Raw genomic sequence first — 22,462 nt, 5'->3', positions numbered from 1 at the left:
CAAGAGAGCAGAAAAAGTCCAGCTTGACTTTCCTCTCAAGCACACACACACACACACACACACACAGGTAATGCATGTCCCACCTGTAAACCCCAATCGCTCTCAGGTTTCAGTTTGCTACTCGTGAAGCTTTGCACAAAAGGGAATAGAAACAGGCTCTGCCCAAGGGCCCTTCTCTCTCTCCCTTTTTCCTTTCTTTCATTCCCTCAGTGTTTTCAAACACTCGCTGTAAGCTGGCAAGTGTTAATGCGTCCAAACCCTGCCGAAGTCAAAGGTCAACACACACATCCTCATGCACATACTCAGACACGCACACACCTGAAGGGGAAAGCTTTTAACGCAGGTAACAGGACCGCCTTCCCGTGGGGCCACGCTGCTCCGAGCCACCGGTTAACGGTGTTGTGACAGCAGCAGACAAAAGAGCCGTCTTTCCTTCAGCCAGCAGGAGGACGAGGCCAAACGGAGGGATGGATTACAGGAGAGAGAAATATTTCTGTACTAACGAGACTACTAAACATTTCGATACAGCAGCCTACAGCAGGCAGGAACCCCAGAGATTTGTCCTTTGTTGTGCATGAAAGAATTTTAAACCTCAGGATTCTATGTATATTTTATTATTTTTGCATAAATTACTTCATTTACAGTCTCATTTTAATTCTAGGTCATTTGCTATGAACAATATAGATTTAAAGCAGGCTTGGAATGACCAAAAATAACAATTTTGGCAGGTTTTTATGCGAACTGCTTCTAACATTACTATTATACTACATTTATAATAAAGATACACAATATTGCCAAAGGTTTGGGACGTCTGCCTTTACATACACATGAATGTAATATGGAGTTGGCCCGCCCTTTGCATCTATAACAACTTCAACTCTTCTGGGAAGGCTTTCCAAAAGGTTTAGGAGTGTGTTTATGGGAATTTTTGACCATTCCACTAAAGCGCATTTGTGAGGTCAGGCACTGATATTGGACGAGAAGACCTGGCTCACAGTCTCTGCTCTAATTCATCCCAAAGGTGTTCTATCAGGTTGAGGTCAGGACTCTGTGCAGGCCAGTCACCAAACTCACTCATCCATGTCTTTATGGACCTTGCTTTGTGCACTGGTGTGCAGTCATGTTGGAACAGGAAGGGGTCATCCCCAAACTGTTCCCACAAAGTTGGGAGTATGAAATTGTCCAAAATGTCTTGGTATGCTGAAGCATTAAGAGTTCCTTTCACTGGAACTAAGGGGCCGAGCCCAACCCCTGAAAAACAACAACCGAATTCAATTATTTGTAGGGGTGTCCCCAAACATTTGGCAATATAGTGTAGGACTAAAAGATGTAACACCGTAGCTACATCACAAACATCCAATGGGGAAATTAGATTTTTAAACAAAAATTAAAAGAAGTCTTCAGTAGTTCTGTCCCAACTAGATTAAAGCCACATGTAGCACTACAGAGCCTTGTATCTGCAATAACTTTTTACACAACAGCCCCAAAACACATTCAAAACCATGTTCATGAAGAGTAATGTTATTTTGACCCCTAAATTGCCGGAGGTTCAAATGATATTTGAATCATTTATGGTTTGTTTTTTTGTGGTTATTTTTAATATCTGGCCTAAATTTGGCAGCCTGCCTCAAACTCTAAATCCTTGCTAAATATTAATTCATTCAGTCTAATTGAATTTTATTTGTGTAGCACTTTAAACACTGTGACAAAGCAGCTTTACAGAAATCCGGATCTCCGAAATTTTCATTTACGTTTATCCCTAATGAGCAAGCCAGATGCGAGGGTGGTAATAGAGGCAACAAGAGAACAAAAGGGAACCCATCCTCATGTGAGTGACACCAGACTGTGTGATTATTATTAATCGTTTCATTTCACTGTGTGCTATAAAAGTGGAGTGTGTTCATGGGAATTTGAGTATGAGCATCGTTAGAGTAAGATTATTGTATCAGACTGATGTTAGAAGCTGTTCAGACAATGGCAACTTTAGAGTAATCTGTAAAAGTAAAAAAAAATAAATACACAGTTTATTAATAACAAACTTATTAAACAATGTTGACTTCCATCAATACACCCCCCCCCCCAAAAAAAATACAAAAAACTATTTTATAAATGTAATAGCAACAAATAACTTTTAAAAATGAAGGTTTATTTAAACTATTATTTAAATTTATGCAATTGTAAACACAAATTGGACAAATTACAACACAATTGGAATTGGAAAAAAGACAACACAACTGGAATTGGAAAAATTACAAATAGGAAAGTTGTAAATTTGTAAACACAATATCCATGTGTTCATTGAATTATGCAACATCACTGCTGTGGCTATTAGCTGAAAGGTAACACTTATGCTTTTCTTTTTTTTCACATATTTATTAGTAGCGTAAGGAATCCTGAATTCTTGCGAACAGCCATTTGAGAAAAAGACATCCATCCATCCATTTATCCTCTGTATCACTGATCCTGTACAGGATCACAGGGAACCTGGAAACTATCCCAGGGAACTCTGAGGGGGCACAACCCTGGGGGGGGCACATTCACACACTACAGATAATTTAGAAACACTAATCAGCCTACAACTCATGGATTTGAACTGTAGGAGGAAACAGGAGAACCTGAAGGAAACCCTTGAAGCACATGAAGAACATATGGAAACTCCACACACAGGAAGGAGATAAGAATCAAACCCCCAAACTGCTAAACCACTGTACTGAACAAAAAGCAACATGATTAGCATGAAGTGCTATAATCCATCCATAATGCAAAGACTACACAATACTTTTTTAATAATTCCTTACTAACTGTTTGGGTTGAACCTCATGGATGTGGCTTCCAAGCCTTTATTTACTTTATTTGCCTTAAAAGAGTCTAAAATATAATATTTAACTATAAAGTGCTCACTGCTATTGCTAATCCCAACATCTGTTCACGTCCTCTCAGATTCATTGTCAGCTATTGCCATCTTTCTCTGAAAAGGAACAAAATTTCCCTGCTTTATTGTCGCATTGCATGTCCAGCAGTGCAACTGTATCTTGTGCGTATTAATGCTGTATAATAATCGTTGATATTTCAGTACGTTAGCTAGCTGGAGTTATCTAGCTTTATTAGCGTCTTAATCTAAGTTTAAGGAAATGACACTGGCTGGACTTTAGCTAATCTAGAAGATAAGATGTTGTAGTAAATAAATCAATCTTGAGATAAACGATGGCTGTTCAGCATGATGAATGGACAGAGGGGACGAGTTAGACAAAAAAGGTAAAGGGTTTGCAGCAACAAAAAAAAAATCAGCGTTAAAGTGCTTTTCCTCCTTCCTGCAGGTCAGTGCACCTGAATAGGTTTGTGTTTTTCAGCCCCAGGTGTCCGAAACTTGCTTTCCTCTGATGTCAGCGTCATCGCGAGCGCCGTTCCACACCGACGGACATCCATTCTCTACCGCACGGCCTTATGGGTAGCGGAGCCTGCTCAGTGTCTGATAGGCCGGTTCCTACTCTAATCCCTCTCCAGATGGAAAGAAGAGATTCTATCTTTCATTCTTTTGTGTTTCTCTTAAGGCTGTTTTCTGTCATTCTTTTCCCTGTTTGTTTTTAAGGAAGGCTGGGCACGAGAGAACTCAGTAACAATGCTATTACACTGGCTTTTCTCTTATTGTCTTCCTAAAGTGCCTTCTTTTTACTCCTTTCTTTTTTTTTTGGAGCTTTGGTTCCTCTTTATTTCATCAGTATACATCAACCTTGTAATTCCTTGTAATTCCATAAAGGTTTAAATTGCTGAAGTAGGATTTTATTTATTTATTTATTTATTATTTAACTAGATGTAATGTTAAAGTTGAGTCTTTCTTCAGGCTGTGTCCTGAAGAAGAATCTCGTAAGTCGTTACTCATAAATTGTCTTATATATGTAATTTATCATTTAAAGTAACACATCTGTATTGATTTCTCCTATTCCCTTTTCTGCAAAATTTACAAAACGTGTCTCATTATATTTTTCCTAGCAGGAATTTTGTCTTTGAGTAAAATGAGCTTAGATATATAGAAATTCCATCTACTTTTTATAATAAACATGACCAAATTTCCTGTTTTCCTGTTTCATGAACTTGGCACATTTTTGACAAATTAATGTAAAACTAGATCATTTAACTTTTATAGCCATTTCTTTCACAACCTGAAACCTGTTGAATGTTTTTGTATCCTTCACTTCGTCTTACTCGTATTTGGAAAAAACTAATTTTAACAGAAAGTCTGATTCCTCTTAACGTCACATTTGGCCTCTCAGAGTGATTTACGGAATAGAGACAAACCACAGACTTTGCCTCTCATCCTCATCTGTCTTGCCTCCCTTTCTCTATCACTTCTTTTTTTTCCCCCTCCTTCTCTTTCCTCTTTTTACAGGCCCCATGCTGCCATATGTCCGCTGGGGAACACTGAGTGTTAAAATATTAACTGGCGGTGCCTCATTAGCTCTTAGTGCCGTCTGCAGCAGCAATAAAAGCCCTTCTGCTCTGTGCACTGCCACTGAGACAGCGAGACGTGTGACCCCCCTGCTGCTCCTGCGCCCTTTACCCAGTATCCTTAGCATCCTTTAACCCCCCCACTACACCTTACGAGCATAAAGAAATTGTGAATACTATTGTGAGTTCCACTTAACCACAGGTTGAAGCCTTAACGCACAACATTAAAAAGAAAATCTAGACACTCTAAACTGTGCAGAAAGCAGCAAACTGGCGATACACAGAGAGAAATGAAGACGGAAATGATATAGAAGACACTCGTTAGCTGGTTTAATGGAGCAGCTATTAAGGGAGGAGTGTGACAACAGCGGGTGCAGCCATGGTGTACAGTGGAAAGGAAATCTGATAGAACGTCACAACTATCCGAGATGAAATGTGTTAAAGTGTTAATTCATTATTCAAGCATATATTTTATATAATGTCACATTTAGTCAAAACACAGCTTTTAAAAGAACCAATCCCTACAGATAAATAAAAGTCCACGCATGTTTTGGCTATCCCAATATCATTTTATTTTATTTCTATAGCACTTTTAACGATAGACATCGTCGCCAAACAGCTATACAGAAATTCTCTTACTGATGATGATGTGATTGATAATTATGTCATTTATCCTCATGTGCTTTGAACAATTGGACATTCTTGTCCTTTTTTACTGAATATTGTGCAGAGATTAAACAAAATATTATTATTATTATTATTATTATTATTATTATTATTATTATTAATAATAATAATAATAATAATAATAATAATAATAATAATAATAATAATAATAATAATAATAATTTATGAATTTATTTAGCAGTAGAAAATTAATTTTGATTAACAGATTTTTATTTATTTATTTTTTATTAATTTATTTATTTTATTTGTTTTACCTGCCCATGAATCAGGAGTCAGTTCCATCTAAATCAGTTAGCTCTAAATTAGTTTTGTAAAATCTAAACAAATTTACAGCCTAATTTAAACCCCCACGATCCTAAAGATGAACGAGTGAGCCTTGCGATCACACTGCACAGCAACTCACGTTTACGTTAACGTTAATCACGGTCTTACTTTTTCCTGAAAGTTTCATATCCGCAGAGTCACCCGTGGCTACGAGCTTTATATCAAACAGCTGACTTTGTCTTTGTGTGTCTCTGGTCTCTTGTAATCTCAAACAGATGCCCTGAGACTGTTTTGTTTAAAAAATAAATAAATAATATAAAAACCTTGACCTTTTTTCAATCATAGAAAAGCCTTTTATTTGTTTTTGTATGTGTTTAAATAACATATATAACTTAAATACTGTGACAAAACTTTTTTAATATAATTTCACTTCAACAGTATTTGTTTTCCAGTGAAATAAGAATTTAGATGTTATAATTCCGAACATAAAAACTGTGTGTGTGTGTTAAAAAGCACCTAAACGGATGACCGAGGCTCTGCAGGAGTAGTAACGTTCTGCTTTAGTGAACTCTGTGAACTTGATAAATGCTCTTTGATGGTGAAGCACAATGATATCTGAAATATGTCGGATAACGAACCTACTAAGGATTCCAGATCGTTAACACGACGGTGTTCGGTATCCCACATGTGAAAACAGGCTAATGATCGCTCCTCTCCAGGACTCATTGATAGGGGATTAACTCAGAGCTGTCAATCAAGTAGGCCGCACCTCCCCCCTTCCTTTCACCCCGGTCCTGCGCTACAAGGGCATTTAATTGACCCTGAGCACGGGATACGCCCGTCCGTGTTTTTCTTTCTACTTATTGCTCTCTTTCAATCTGTTTGCTTCGCTCTGGGTCAGGGGGACGAAAGAATGGAACAGGAGAGGGTGATGAAAGGAAAAAAAGGGAGAAAAGAGCTGGCAGATTTGAAAGGAAGCTGAAGTTTTTAACAAGGGCCTTAAGTTTCAATAATGCTGCTGATGTTATGGTTTGTACAGATACTATAGTAAAGATACATACAGTAAATTGTTGAAAACACACACACACACACACAGGCCAAGAATATAGACTAGGGAGAAGTGGTATTAGTTGTTAGAAACCCCCAGAGGTCTCCTTAGTAGTAATCAATAAATCAGTTAGGGATCTGTTTATCTTCTGTCTTGATCACATGCATTCACATCTCTCTCTCCCTCTCTTAGTCTATCTATCTATCTATCTATCTATCTATCTATCTATCTATCTATCTATCTATCTATCTATCTATCTATCTATCTATCTATCTATCTATCTAACTATCTAACTATCTCTCTCTCTCTCTCTCTCCCTCCCTCACTCCTTCTATCTATCTTTCTCTGTCTCCCTCCTTCTCTCCCTCCCTCTCTCTCTCTCTCTCTCTCTCTCTCCCCACTCTCTCTCTCTCTCTCTTTCTCTGTAACCTAGTACTTTTACGCATAATCATAATGTGTCACCTGCTAAACATTGACTTTTTTTCATTCTTTCCTCTCTTTTTACACACACACACACACACACAGCAAAGCTCATCAATTGTATAATCAGACTGAAGCGATAAGAATAAGATAAAGAATGTCACTTTGGTCCATTGAATACAAGAAATAATTAAATAATAGTCACTTATACTATGAAAAAAAACCACAAAACTTCCAGCCATGTTTTATTTCAATTCTTTCTTTCTTTTTTAACCCCTCTCTACATTTTCCAATCTTACATCTGGACAGCTTTCAGTTTTTTTCTGTTAGCAGGTCAGGGTTTATCAGTCGTAAGCCTCCATGAGAGAAAGCAGTTCACTGTGTCAGTTTGAAAGAGGAAACGATTGTATGAGTGCACAGATTTTTTTTTTTTCCACTAGAAACTCTTTATTCCCACACTGACAGTGCAAATGTGTGATTTGAGGAGAAGCAAAGAACCAGATGTGCTTTTTAATTTCATGCTGGGTAAATAAACTCGAGTAATTGAGAGATAGAGAGAACACAGAAACATATAAACATGTGTGTATACAAAACAATAAATCTAGATTCAGACAAGCAAGAGTATGTGTGTGTGTGTGTGTGTGTGAATAAGCCTTTGGGTCTTAAAAATGTTTTTCATATCACATAAACACTGGCCACAGACTCACATGGCTTCACCTAAATTCAGCACAAACTATGGAAGCCCTTAAGGGTCATTTCCATTAAAACATCATGTTACGTGTTTGATGTTGCTGCCAAAAAGGAATAAAGGTCAAGAGTATGGACGATTCTGGAAGCAGGATGCTTACAGACGTTTCGTTAACATTCTAGCTGACTAGTTTTACCCCAAATTTAACACATTTCGAGTACACGAATCCGCCTGCTCTAAACCTCTATCTGCACTGCATTCTTACATGATAAAGATAGAACCTGTAATCTTATAGCATTGGAACGTCTCAATTTGGCCGTAAATAGAAGCGCCGAATTGCGGCACGGCGTCTCGTGGACCAGATACTGTATATATAGGAGCTGAAGTTAAAAGAAAAGAAGGAGAAAAAGAAAGAAAGAAAGAAAGAAAGAAAGAAAGAAAGAAAGACAAAGACAGATTGTTCCAACCTCTGAGTCACGGTCAATATGGCCGCTGGTACAGTGGATACGGGAAGATCCTTGCTCCAGGACTGGATCGAGATAAAGAAGGGAAGATTGAGTGTGGGAGACAGAGACAAGAGACGGAGAGATGAGAGCAGGGATAGCTTTAGTCGAGCTTTGCTCCACGCCAGCATGAAATAGAATTTTCTGCTGAGAATCAGACTTTCAACAAAGCTCTTCCTCCCTAATCGAATGACACAGGCTTAATACGTAGGAAACACTCAGGGCTGAATCGGGCCTCTCTTCTGTTCTGCACACCCTGGAGTCTGATACTATCTACAGCCCTGTCATGTTTTCCAAAGCAGATGCTGAAACACTGTGTGCCACGTGTGTGTGTGTGTGTGTGTATGCAACATGTGTGTGTCCTCAGAATTTCCCCTGTGGATGTGACTGTTACCACTCAGTGACCAAATAAATCAATCCGTGTTTTCTCTCTCTCTCTCTCTCTCTCTCTCTCTCTCTCTCTCTCTCTCTCTCTCTTTCTGTTCTCCATCACTGTCTGTCTTGCTCAGATTCTTTCTCTCCCTGATTTTCTCTCTCTCTCTCTCTCTCTCTCTCTCTCTCTCTGATTTTCTTTTTCTGTCTCTCTCTTTTTTTCTTTCTCTGTCTCTTTCTGATTCTCTCTCTCTCTCTGACACACTCTCTCTTTCTCTCTTTCGTTCTCCATCTCTGGCTGTCATGCTCAGATTCTGTCTCTCTCTCTGATTTTCTTTCTTGTTCTCTCTCTTTATCTCTCTCTCTCTTTCTCTCCCCTCCATCTCAACATAAAACTCTACCTTTCTTACCTTCTTAAAATAAATCCACCAGCTGTCGCCATAGCAAAGACGTCAGTTTTTCCCGAGTGAGGGGGTAAAATCATCCATCTCATTTAGGCAGGCCTAAATAATTGAGTTAATTACGAATAAAAATAGAAGTTGAAATAAAAAATAAATCAATATCAAGTATCTTGTGGAAAACAATAAAGGCAAAGCTGAGACATCACACACACACTGTGATGACTGCTGTAATAGACATTTAGCAATATAAACATTAGATAAAATAAATACAGCGCTAGATTGCATGTGATGTCATTTTGAGCATAAAATGTTGAAGGGTGTTGAAGTTTATTCGTATAATTTTTAACAAATTTAGCTGAAATCAGATTTTCAAGAGTTTGTCAAAAACTCAGCAGCTAGCTAGCTATGTTAAATATCCAGCGCAAGTGAGCTAATCAGTTTCCTCCACATACATTAGCTAGTTCCACTGTTTACATAACCACTCCAGAGCAGATAAGATAAGATAAGATAAGATAAGATAAGATAAGATAAGATAAGATAAGATAAGATAAGATAAGATAAGATAAGATAAGATAAGATAAGATAAGATAAGATAAGATAGAACTTTATTAATCCCGAAGGAAATTCTTTTTCCAGAGAAAGCTTCAGAATACACAAGAGATGAAATACATTATGCTATATATACAAAATGTACGAAAAGGTGCAGAAATGAAGATAATATTGCACATGATACACTATATTGCCAAAAGTATTCGCTCACCCATCCAAATAATCAGAATCAGGTGTTCCAGTCACTTCCATGGCCACAGGTGTATAAAATCAAGCACCTAGGCATGCAGACTGTTTTTACAAACATTTGTGAAAGAATGGGTCGCTCTCAGGAGCTCAGTGAATTCCAGCGTGGAACTGTGATAGGATGCCACCTGTGCAACAAATCCAGTCGTGAAATTTCCTCGCTCCTAAATATTCCACAGTCAACTGTCAGCTGTATTATAAGAACGTGGAAGTGTTTGGGAACGACAGCAACTCAGCCACGAAGTGGTAGGCCACGTAAACTGACGGAGCGGGGTCAGCGGATGCTGAGGCGCATAGTGTGAAGAGGTCGCCAACTTTCTGCAGAGTCAATCGCTACAGACCTCCAAACTTCATGTGGCCTTCAGATTAGCTCAAGAACAGTGCGCAGAGAGCTTCATGGAATGGGTTTCCATGGCCGAGCAGCTGCATCCAAGCCATACATCACCAAGTGCAATGCAAAACGTCGGATGCAGTGGTGTAAAGCACGCCGCCACTGGACTCTAGAGCAGTGGAGACGCGTTCTCTGGAGTGACGAATCGCGCTTCTCCATCTGGCAATCTGATGGACGAGTCTGGGTTTGGCGGTTGCCAGGAGAACGGTACTTGTCTGACTGCATTGTGCCAAGTGTAAAGTTTGGTGGCGGGGGGATTATGGTGTGGGGTTGTTTTTCAGGAGCTGGGCTTGGCCCCTTAGTTCCAGTGAAAGGAACTCTGAATGCTTCAGCATACCAAGACATTTTGGACAATTCCATGCTCCCAACTTTGTGGGAACAGTTTGGAGCTGGCCCCTTCCTCTTCCAACATGACTGTGCACCAGTGCACAAAGCAAGGTCCATAAAGACATGGATGACAGAGTCTGATGTGGATGAAATTGACTGGCCTGCACAGAGTCCTGACCTCAACCCGATAGAACACCTTTGGGATGAATTAGAGCAGAGACTGAGAGCCAGGCCTTCTCGTCCAACATCAGTGTGTGACCTCACAAATGCGCTTCTGGAAGAATGGTCAAAAATTCCCATAAACACACTCCTAAACCTTGTGGAAAGCCTTCTCAGAAGAGTTAAAGGTGTTACAGCTGCAAAGGGTGGACCGACGTCATATTGAACCCTATGGATTAGGAATGGGATGTCACTTAAGTTCATATGTGAGTCAAGGCAGGTGAGCGAATACTTCTGGCAATATAGTGTATGTAAGGATCAATTAATATGATAATTTTGACGATCCATTAGAGAGTGATAATCTATCATATCATGATTATTCATCTAGATTATAAACAAAATAGTTTCAAAATAAAAGAAAATTTTTTTGGGGGGGGTCTATTTATATATAAAATAGGTCTGCTTCTTCTTATCATATTAATACTTATCATAATTGATTTCTAAATTAAAATAAATAAATAAATAAATAAATAAATAAATTAAACATTTTTTTCAACACTATCAACACTGATTAGAAATTAAATGCAAATTAAATTTACAAATTAAATGAAAATTTAACTTACAAACTAAACAAAAAAATTATTTATAGTGTTAAAATTAGGTTTCATGTGATTTTTTTCTATATTCTTTTAGCTGTGTTGTCTATATTATTTTTATTGCACATGGTATAATATTAATGGACATATTGTAAATATTGTAGATATTGAAGCATAAGAAGATAGAAAAGACCACTTCATCCCTCACACACTCACACTGACCTTCATAAACTTTAATGCAAACTGAGAGATTGCTAATAGATAAATCGCTACGATCTCGTAAGAAGAAACACGAAGCTTTTCAGCTCACCATGGCTGTAAAGAGTGATTCCTGTCAGATCTCTCTTATCAACAAGGCGTTTCCACCACCCTCAGAACTTACATCCACTGCATATTTTTTCAAAACCATTCCAAAGATGTGTGAAAACGTGTGTGAATATCTCAGGAAATCAGCCTTGCTCTGGCATTTCCCATAACCTCTGTGCACACCAGAGCATAAACAGTGGTTTCCAGCTTGCTAAATAACATGATGTATAAGTCGGCAGGTCTGTCAGAAAGCATATGCTAGTCTGAGCCGTAACTAGCCATGAAAAATGTAAATATAATACCCTGACAAGGTTTAAAGTGTCATGGCGGCTGATGATTTCTGCGCTGACGTTTTTATGAATTGTTTATGTCAGCCTTATGATGAAGGGACATAAGAACAGCAAAATAACTTATGGATGTAAGGATCCATTAGAGATATTAATCTCGAGTGAATTGAATATTTTTGTGTGTGTGTGTGTGTATGAGAGAGCATCTGCCCGGTGTCAGGCTCGTCCCATGTTGACGATACGCCGAGACTGACATCTACCACTGCTGCATTAACATCAAGACCTCTGACAGTGACTGATGATGTTCGCTGTAGGATTTTTTGCGGGTGTGTATCTCAGTGAGACCAGGGTTATGGGGGAAGGTGATCGGTGGCATGTGTCCACCATGAAAAGGACAGAAGACATCAGCTGAGGCTATTGTAGCCTCCAGATGTTTTCCTGAACCACCCAGTGAGACAGAGAGAGGGGGAGAGAGTCTGTAAAGCAGCGCAGTAAAATTGTCCATTTGCACCTGAATAGCAACAAGACCGGGGTTTATGGAGCCTTACACACACACACACACACACACACACACACATAAAGATAAAATACCTAGGATATACTTTAAAGCATTAACACGGGCGTGTGAGGGACACTGTATAGCTTCCTAAATAGAAATAGCTATCCTTTCACTTATCTACTCAAAACAGATGCTTAATAGCCTAAGAGCAAAGGAAAGCGGCGAGAAGGAATCGTCCTAGATAACGTTGTGATAATCCTAGCCACGTAAACGTCTTATTCTACAACAGACAGCAGAGATTTATTTTTTTGCAGACTATAGACTACAGAACCCAGGCCTGTTGTGTTCCATATTGAGCCACAAGTCAGCACTAATACTTCAAGGCAGTTTGCGATGAAGACCACATTATCACACACTGAACAGGATCCTTAAGATAGAGCTGTGGAGAATTTGCTAATTCTATTAAGTAATTATCATTATCTGGAAGGAAATGTGACGTGGGAGGCTTTAATTTGCTTGAGGAAGCGTTTGATCCTCTCTTTGCATTACTGCAGCGTTACTAACTCAATGTTCGCTGTTTAAGTGTAAACATCTGTTCCAGTCCACCCATGGGCCGGCTCTAGCTCAAACCTGATCACATCTGGCTTTGTGAACTCACAAACTGCTTAATCTGGCGTTTATTATGAACTTTTTGACCAGTTTTAAAGCTGGTCATGAGAAGAAACGTGAAAAAAGTCAATTTAAACAAAGTTCATGACTTTGGGACATTCATGTTTGGATGTTGACCATCTGTTAGAGAGAATATCATGATTATTCATTTAGATTATAAACAAAATAGTTTCAAAATAAAATAACATTAATTGTTCTATTTATAAACAATATATTTTATTGGTCTATTTTTTAAATTTTGTATTGGTCTATTTATTAAAAATTTTTTAGAAATATTTATTAAAATTATTTTTTAACTAAATAAATGTATATATTTAACTTTGTAAATGTACTATTTATAAAATAAATATGCTTTTTCTTATCATATTAATTGATTCTTAGACTTCTAAAAAAAATAAATAAATAAATAATATTAAACTTTTTTTTTTTTTTTTAGCTTGAAGTAGTTTCAACACTATCACCATTAATTACAATTTAAATACAAATTAAATTTTAAGTTAAGATTAGGTTTATAGGATTTTTTCTATATTCTTGTAACATATATATACACAGTATATATATATATATATATATATATATATATATATATATATATATATATATATATATATATATATATATATATATATATATATATATATGTATGTATGTATGTAATATAATATATTTAATATATATAATCCGTATCCTGAACATATTTCCTTCCAGTTCTTCATCAACATGATCCTCCGTTGAGTGAGTGCCCGAGGGGTTCCTCCCTAATTAAACGTCCTGCCTGGAAGAAAAAGTGGCCTTTCAAAATGTATTAACATCAAGGGTCATAACAATCCATGAGAAAGCAAACCTGCCTGATTTAACTAATACGTGGCAAAACTCAACGCCGCAGGTGTTAATTCAACACTGGGGATTTTACTCACCACAACCTCTATATTCATCTCTTTAAGCTAACTGACTGTGAAGCGGGTCGTATCATGAACTGCAGCATCGCATGGGACAAAACGCTGAGCGATAATTTGCAACATTCAGCGTTTCTGTCTCTCCATTTAAAAACATTGGCTTCCCATTTGTGTACCTTAGCCTCAGAGCCAATACCCCCACGTAATTTAAAAAAACAGTGTTCAGGACCCGCTGGGCAGATGGGATCAGCAAGTCAAACACAGCGCCGAGCCCCTGGTGCCCCCTCGTTCCGTGCCTTATCCAAACAGCCATTAGCATTTCCGCAGTGGTAATGACTCGCGCTGAGAAAACAACGTGGAAAAGCTCGCAGCTCGCTTCCCACACACTGCCTGAGAAGGGAGGACTTAATGCACACATGCCATTTACTGACACGCACAAGCTATCCACACCCGTATTTCAGTTGTTCCCAGGGGTTGTAGTTGCCAGGTAGTATAGCAGGATTAGAGGCCTTGTTCCAAATCTACAAGAAGCACTTCGATTAAAGTTTTTAAGTCGCACACTTTGTTTCACAAATTATGTCAAAAATGTTTTATTCTTCTGTCTGAGACCACATCAGAAATGTACAAGGAATTCATTTTCTGTCAGTATTGTTGTTATTGAACTTCTATAACGTTAGCATTTAATGTACGTTTGTCCGCGTATTACCATTAACGCTTTGCTAACATTAGATTGCTAGATAGCTTTAAAGCTTAATGACTTATAGACAACCAGGATGAAGGAGTTTCTTTTCTCTTCCTCTTTGGATGAGATTTCAGGATGTTGTGACCACATACAATGGTCTTTGATCATTCTAATTTTACAAATAGGGATTTATGTATTTATTTATTTATTCAATTATTTATTTATTTATGTTTGTTGCTTTGAAAAGTTTTGCTAGATGCCTTTTCACTAGCCAAAGCTAATGTCTCCGAAAATATAGTCACGTTTCCTGAACTCTTGGATAATAAACTTTAGTTAGGTGTAATACAGTATTCATGCACTTAAATATTTCCCCCTTTCACCATTCTGCACCTTTATTCTTTCAAAGTATGGCAATGACTTCAGTCCTCAGCCATTCCTTAGAAACCTTGCAGGGGCTTTTGGGTAATTTTGCACAGCACCCCTCAGCCAAACATGCTCTAATTTAGAAAAGAACACATCAAGGGCTCATTGGGGGTCCTCGAGAGCGCTCTCGTGTAACACAAGAACAGAAATGGAACACTCTTATAACTCGGTGAGAATGTGTACATTAAGGCAACAAGAGAGTGCAAGGGTGGGAAATGGTACGAGGCCAAAAGGCTTTTAGTCATCAAGTCTCTGGAAGAGGAAAGGGATATCACAGATTTGACTGTAAAGTACCAATTCAATCCAATCAAAGCGAGAACAATGACGAGCAACTTCCAAGAACAGCTAATCACTCACTTGTTTTTCAAGTTGTTCTCTGAGTAACTGAGCAGATACAGTAACCCTGAAGCCTGAGCGAACTCTCTGTGACTGCAGCTGAATGGAATGGCAGCTGTGTCAATGCGGTTTTGCGGCTGGGTCGCGAGTCTTCTCGCATCAAAGCCGAGGGTTTTCTGCTAACTCCCGCGAACCGAGGGTCACTCGTAGCACATTCCTCTTGGCTTTAAAAGGTCCACTTGTCGGTAGCTTACCACAGAAAGATAAACCTCCATCAGGTCACGTCACTCAACACTGCGGATTTTGTTCTAGGCTTTACCGCTAGCTATCATATCACCTCATTAAATAAGGGATTTAAAAGGAAGGTGGTCTTTAGGTGTGAGATGGAGTGTGTTAGTGTTTAGCTGACGATGAATGATGAATAGTGTGTAATAAGGGGTTTAATTTCAGGTGTTATTGGCGTGTGACTATTTTAAACAGTTATGCTAATGATTTGTGGGTATGTGGTAGATTTGTGGTCAAGGCATTGCTCTACTGATCAGAAGATTGAGTGTTTGAATGCCAGGTCCATCAAGACTCTCTCTCTATCCGTCTCTTACTTCCTGTCATTTACCCCCCCTTTGCATTTGCAGATAAATTCCCACTGAGGGTCACAAATCAGCCACAATGACCATCATGTCTAACAATACCAGGGTGTGGTTTAAATCCCAGGTCCACCAAGCTGCCACTGCTGGGCCCCCGAGGAAGGCCCTTAAAACTTCAAGGCAAATTCAAGGCAAATTGGAGCTTGTGCATGCGAGTGACAATCGCACATCATGTGAATTACCAAAGACGCGATCTGAGAGACTCACCAATGAGAAATATTTGGCATGCTAAATATCTGGACCTGCAATTTGCAATTTAAAATTGTGCAGTATGAAAGGAGTTTTGTCTGAAAAATACCTCGGCGATGACCTACAGACAATGAGAGAGTGAGATACAGGGCAGCGGGCAGTTCAGGGAATAGTTATAGACCAAAATATCAGCAAGCATGTCTCCAGAGCACAATATTATACTTTAATAGAGTTTATAGGATAAAATGATCTCATGTGTGATCTTGTGTTATGTCTTTCATTATTACTCCTGTACGTTCGGTTGTGAAATGCACCTCCTGTCTCCGATCCATTGTGCAATGTGAACACAGCAGCGACTAAATGCTACCCTGGAGAGTCATGCAGTGTGAAAACAACGGTGATCTGATGACTTTGAAAATCGTGCAGTGTGAACTCAGCATAACTGTCCACTTTTGGTGGACTCTATCCCCCTTTATAGCATCAGATTCCTATTTTTAGCTGAAATGGAACTTGATATAAAGCGATCTTCTGCTGTTGTGGCTCACCCACCTTACGGCTGGTGTGTTGTGCATTGTGAGATGCTTTTCTGCTCAACACGTTTGTAAAAAGTAGTTATATGAGCCTTTCTTTCTCTCGGACTCTCTCCTCTGGCATTTCTTTATTAGACCCGTTTTTTGTTTTTCACACCATTCTGAGTAGACTGAAAAATCCCTGGAGATTTCTTCAATTTGTGAAGCCTCAAAACACAACAGGATGTAAGACCACGACCTTCATCAACATGCTACCAACACCAACACCAACACCAAGAGCATCTAAAGAGGAGGAATGACGATGCTTGACAAGCTCAGAGGCACACGATGTCCATGAGTGAATGAGGTGCAGGCATATGTTCAGACTAATCAATTGGAACATGACCATCGGGCTAATGGCTCTTGTACATGACAGCTGAGACGGGAAATGTAATATTATCCAGAGGGCTGTAGTGGACAGACTACATGAATGAACGGATAATGGTTTGTGTGCAAGTGTGTGTGTGTTTTTGTGTGTGTGTGTATGGTACAGCAGTGCTGGTGAAATGGACTCACTGGGAGTCTGTCTAACAGCATCAAGCGACTCACCACCGAGAGGACAGATGGCACACACATACACACACACAATCACACACATACAGACACACACACACACACACAGTGGCAGACAGGTCCTGGGCTCCAGATGGTGACATCACAGCATGGATGTGAATTCACACAAGTTGATAGCAGAGACAGCGGGTGAGAGAGAAAGAAATTTGTATATTAGTCTCACAAAACTTTCGAAATGTGAGGAGGCAACAGAGAAATGTGGGTTGCATAAACGTCCTGTGGTGTTTTATAGTGCAAGTGTGTGTGTGTGTGTCTGTGTGCATGCACTCAATCTTCACTGAGTTCTCAGGACTGTCCTTTTGTATGACTTCCTCTAAGACACAAAGGCAGAGCTATTTTAACTCGTGAAGACCTTCCTGAGAGACACACACTCCTACACACACACACACACACACCACACACACACACACACACACACATACACACTCCCAATAACAGGGCTGTGAATGTTTTCGGTAGCTTCATATTAAAGTGATCTATGTTTGGTTCTCAAACTTGGTTCTTCTTCAAACCAAAAGGAAATGAAGGAGAGTTTAGAAGCTCACAGGACACACACTCAGTGTTCCAGAAAATTCAACGACAGCTGAACTAGATTACTAATCCATTGATTGTTTTGAAAGAAAGCCAGAATTCTCAGAATTCACAGTGACATAAGATACAGACATGTCTGACGTTTTTCTCTGCATCGTTGTTGAATTTGAAGTTTCTGTGCTTCTTATTGGACTTTTTTTTTTGGGAGAAGATTTCTTTTGGGTCAGAAGGGTGGGGAGGAAGTGTGTGTGTGTGTGTGTGGGTGTGTGTGATGTACTGGATGGACGGTGTGTTTGTATGCTTTTTCCCACAGCCTTCTAAATGCATCACTATTGTTCTTTCCATTGTGTGTGTGTGTGTGTGTGTGTTTATCACAGTCACTGTCTTTTCCCTCTTTGTCCTCAGTTCACGTGTTGCATGTGCATTGTGCGTTTTTTTTGTTGTTGTTGTTTTTGGTTATGCCTTATGCTCACAGGCTCACGGATTATCAGTCTCACCCGAGATCATCATCTTCATCTGTTGTCTCTCTCTCTCTCTCTCTCTCTCTCTGTCTCTCTCTCTCTCTCTCTCTCTGCCTCTCTCTAATTTTCTCTCTCTCTTTCAACCTCTCACTCTCTCTGTCCATCTCTCCCCGTCTCTGGCCTGTTTCCAGTAATGAAAATAGCACATTGACCTGAGGATGGTCAGTTGAGATGACACGGTTCTCTCTCACTTCCTGTCATTTACCCCCCCTCCCCCCTCGCATTTGCAGAGAGATTCCCACTGAGGGTCACAAACCAGCCATAAACAATGACCATCACGTCCAACAATGCCAGGGCGTGGGAAACGATATGTGTCTGTACTTTTGCTGGACTCTTTATTTTATGCACACGCTTCATGGAGACAAAATCTTTATGAAGCTGTGTTTGTAATTAATGTCTCTCTTAATATTACAAAATGTGCATGAAAAAAATTTTTATTATATTTTATTTGCATTAGATGATGTCGAGCGCTCAGTAGCACGATCACGTCATCCTGTAAAGTCTGACACAATTACCTGTCTATATTTAACCTAATGTGTTTAACACACTTTCTGTTTAATGGCTGTGTGTATGCACATCTGTGTGTGTGTGTGTGTGTGATTCTGTGACAGTTCTCCTATTTCTCTATTAATATCAGTGACCCGCGTTGAGCAGAAAGGCCGGATATGTCGTCAATCCTACTGTAAATTGTGTGTGTGTGTGTGTGTGTCTGTATGTGTGTCTATATAACACACTGTGTTATCTCTTTATTTGAAATCATTTTTGTTTCTCATATAAAAACTTCACCTTCTATTGAGGTTAAGATCAGTGTTAGTCATATAGATATTATTTAATTATAGTAACAAAAAACATCAACTATGGTAGAATTACTGTACAAGAGTGTGTGTGTGTGTATGTGTGTTTGTGTGTGTACAGGCAGTCTGGACCATAGAAAATCAGCCCTGCCTCACAATTCTATTATTTTCATTCAGCATCATTACAATGTGTGCAACCCCAAACCTCTGATCTTTAAAATAAAGTGGTTTTAGATTAAATTTTTTGCATTTAATTCCACTTTTATTAAAAATATCAATTTATGAAGCATCAATAACGAGATTTCCTATATTGCTTTTGTTATATTGCTACTATACCGTTATATTTACCAGCTCTGTGGAAAACTTTTGTGTGAATACACATTTCTGTCTTCCATTATGACTTCTGCATTATTCAGAAAAAAAATAATAAAAATGAAAAAATGAAAATAAATTAGATTAGAGAAATATATTATTTAATACATCGCTTGCATTTAAAAAAAACGTAAAGTATCAAATATTGACTCTGTTCATTATAGTTCACTTACTGTATAAACATTTAATTTCATTATTTTTAAAAGCATAAATACTTCTAAGTCTGTTTAAGCCCCAGATTGAGTCTTTATAGACATAACAATACACTTGTACAGCTGTTATCTGTTAACATTGTAGGTTTACGTGTCTAAAATCAGTGAAAATCATGAGAAAAGTATACTTTGCTAGCAAGAAATTTGACTTTCTGAGGCTTACTCGTCGTGCAAACCGCCAGGGAAAGTTTATAAAGTAGCCTAAATAATATTTCAGCATCATTTTTGACAAAAAAAGAGTGTTTAATTGAAGTAGAAGTGTCTGTATCAATGGCAGCAACATCCAGTGGGTTTTCCCAGACCGCCTCACACACCCATACACATTTTATACTTCATTTCAGCTCTACTTCTCACCTTTTGTTTAATATAAATACTCATCTAAAAGCCGAAGTGGATTTAATAACACTCATGATTATGCTGTTGTCATGATAACACAAAAACACACCTAATATGCCCAGAAATCATGTTCGGGTTATATGTAAAATGCATGTTTATGATAAATGCCTCATTCTGAATCCACAATGCAAATAAATTCATTTAGATTGATGAAAATTTTTGCTCCGAGGAATGTTTCTCGTGAATGTTTACGCTCCTATATTATCTTTAGCTACCAGAATAAGGCATATTATCTGTGTGTGTGTGGGTGTGTGTGTGTGGTCATTTCACTTCTTTGCTTATCTTATCCACTTTGACTGACAGGAGCAGATGGTAGCGCTCACCTGCGATCACTGATGCAGTGTGTGTGTGTGTGTGTGTGTGTGTGTGTGTGGTGGAGATGTGGGTGTTGGCCAGATGGGCTGTGTGAGGAACCTACTGAGCACCGGTGTATCATCCATTAATGATAATCATTGTGAAAATGTTTGCATATGCAGGCTATGCTAATGACTCTTCGCTGAAGTGCGACAGAGACAACACTCGAGCGGCTTTTTACAGCGATCATATGTTTACATAATCATCTCTCTCCTGCACTCGCTCGCTCTCTGCAAGCCTAAGTGCCTGTTTCTTTCTAATTGGAAGGATTGTGCCGTGTGAGGGAGGATAGTCTCTCAATTTAGTGAACGCCGTCAGGTTGAGTGAGTGTGTGAGTGTGTGTGTGGGGAGGGGTTGAGATAGCAACGTTATCTTTGTGAGGTTGTGGGAATATACCAGGGTGTGAAAATTCCCCAGAAATCACAGCAGAGACTGGAAGTGAGAGTGAGAGAGAGTCGAATTGGGGTCGAGCTCGGGTCAGGATCGGACGACACACACACCAGCTGTTGTCAGTCTTCCACCTCCTCAGTAGAAGGTCAGACAGAGCAAAAGGTGTTGCTGTCAGACGAACCGAAATAACTCTAAAATGCCTAAAGGGCTCTGTCCTTGTCTTTTGAGAAGTCACATCTCACTATTACCCTATTAGAGCATGCTGTGTTTGTTTGTCTGTCTGTATCGCTTCTTCCGTTGGATCTATAAACAGGACTGGAGCGATGCCCATGATGTTCAAGGTGAGAGAAGATTAATGACGCAGGACACATGGACACGAATCTGCTGCTGTAATAATGATCACCATGGCTTTTGGCTTGCACGCACACACACACACACACACACACACGTGCAAACACTCAAGTCCATCTCTTTATTAGTGGACCAAAGTGTGTGTGTGTGTATAGACATTTAAATAGAGTGTATAGACGAGGGGTTAGAGGGCGACCGTGTGTGTGAGCACTAAGCAGCTCAGTGTCAGTACTGAGTGTCAAAAAGTGACACCCTCTTAGTATTCCATTTACAATCCCGGCGTCACACACGCTATTCACTTTTATGGAGCCGTCACTCAAATATGACACCGTCATTCACTAACGAGGCTACGGCTCGTTAGGAACACTGAAAGCACCTCTAGCATGTGAGCTGGTTTGGCATTCGCTGTGAAGTCGTACAACAGAAAAATATTTCCTCCATACCGGCTAAGAAAAATGCTTAATTGGCATCTACACATTCAATTTCAGCAGAGATTAGAAAAAAGGTACTACATGTTTACTGCCAGTTGAATCACAATACGAGGGATATTCAAATTAGACACACCCACAGCTCCAAACATGGCTCCACCCCATTCTCTGGGACATCAGCTCTAATAGATTGAACATATTTGCATACTGGAACATGATTTTCATTTAATTTCATTGTCTGTACCGTTTATCCGATCTATCCTCGGTCACGGGGAGCCTGTGCCTATCTATCCATGTCATCGGAGCATCGGAGGAACTGGAGCATGATATGAGACCAAAAAAAAAAGTTTATTTCTAAACCTATTTAGTCATTAAAATCAAGATCTTTTAAATCTTAAAAGCAAGGTCCCTTCTTTTTCCTGTTTTTTTTTTTTTTTAATTTATTTATTTACATTTAAATTAAATTCATGTCTATGTACTAACTCACCAGTTAGCTAAACTGTAGTTAAGATTAATTGTAAAACATTTTATTCATTTATAGTTTAATTTAATGTTTGAATATTTGTTCATTCCTGTTCTCTCTCTTTACGTGAATCAGATAAAAATGTAGTTTGGTATGTTACGGAGAAATTGCAAAGCTGTCTTTGTTAGAAAACAGAAAGTCACAGCTTCTACAACTCTAACTTTAATTGTAACTAGGTGCTGATACTTGAGACTCCTTACAAAAACCAGTGGTTTTTCTTTGGTTGTTTTTGATCTGTTTATGTGTCAAGTTCCATCTGTGTTTTGTTTTGTTTTGTTTTTTTATTAACTAAAATGCCTTTTTTCTCTCTTCTTTGCACTAACATATTCTGTCTGTTTTTCCTAAAAATTCATTTCAAATCAACTGAATAAGATTCTTCAATCATTATCAGCTCTCTTCTTTTCAATCTCCATCTCAGAG

Source organism: Hemibagrus wyckioides, linkage group LG06, assembly GCF_019097595.1.
Source record: "Hemibagrus wyckioides isolate EC202008001 linkage group LG06, SWU_Hwy_1.0, whole genome shotgun sequence".
Taxonomy (NCBI): Eukaryota; Metazoa; Chordata; class Actinopteri; order Siluriformes; family Bagridae; genus Hemibagrus; species Hemibagrus wyckioides.
Note: the sequence above shows the minus strand (reverse complement) of the source record.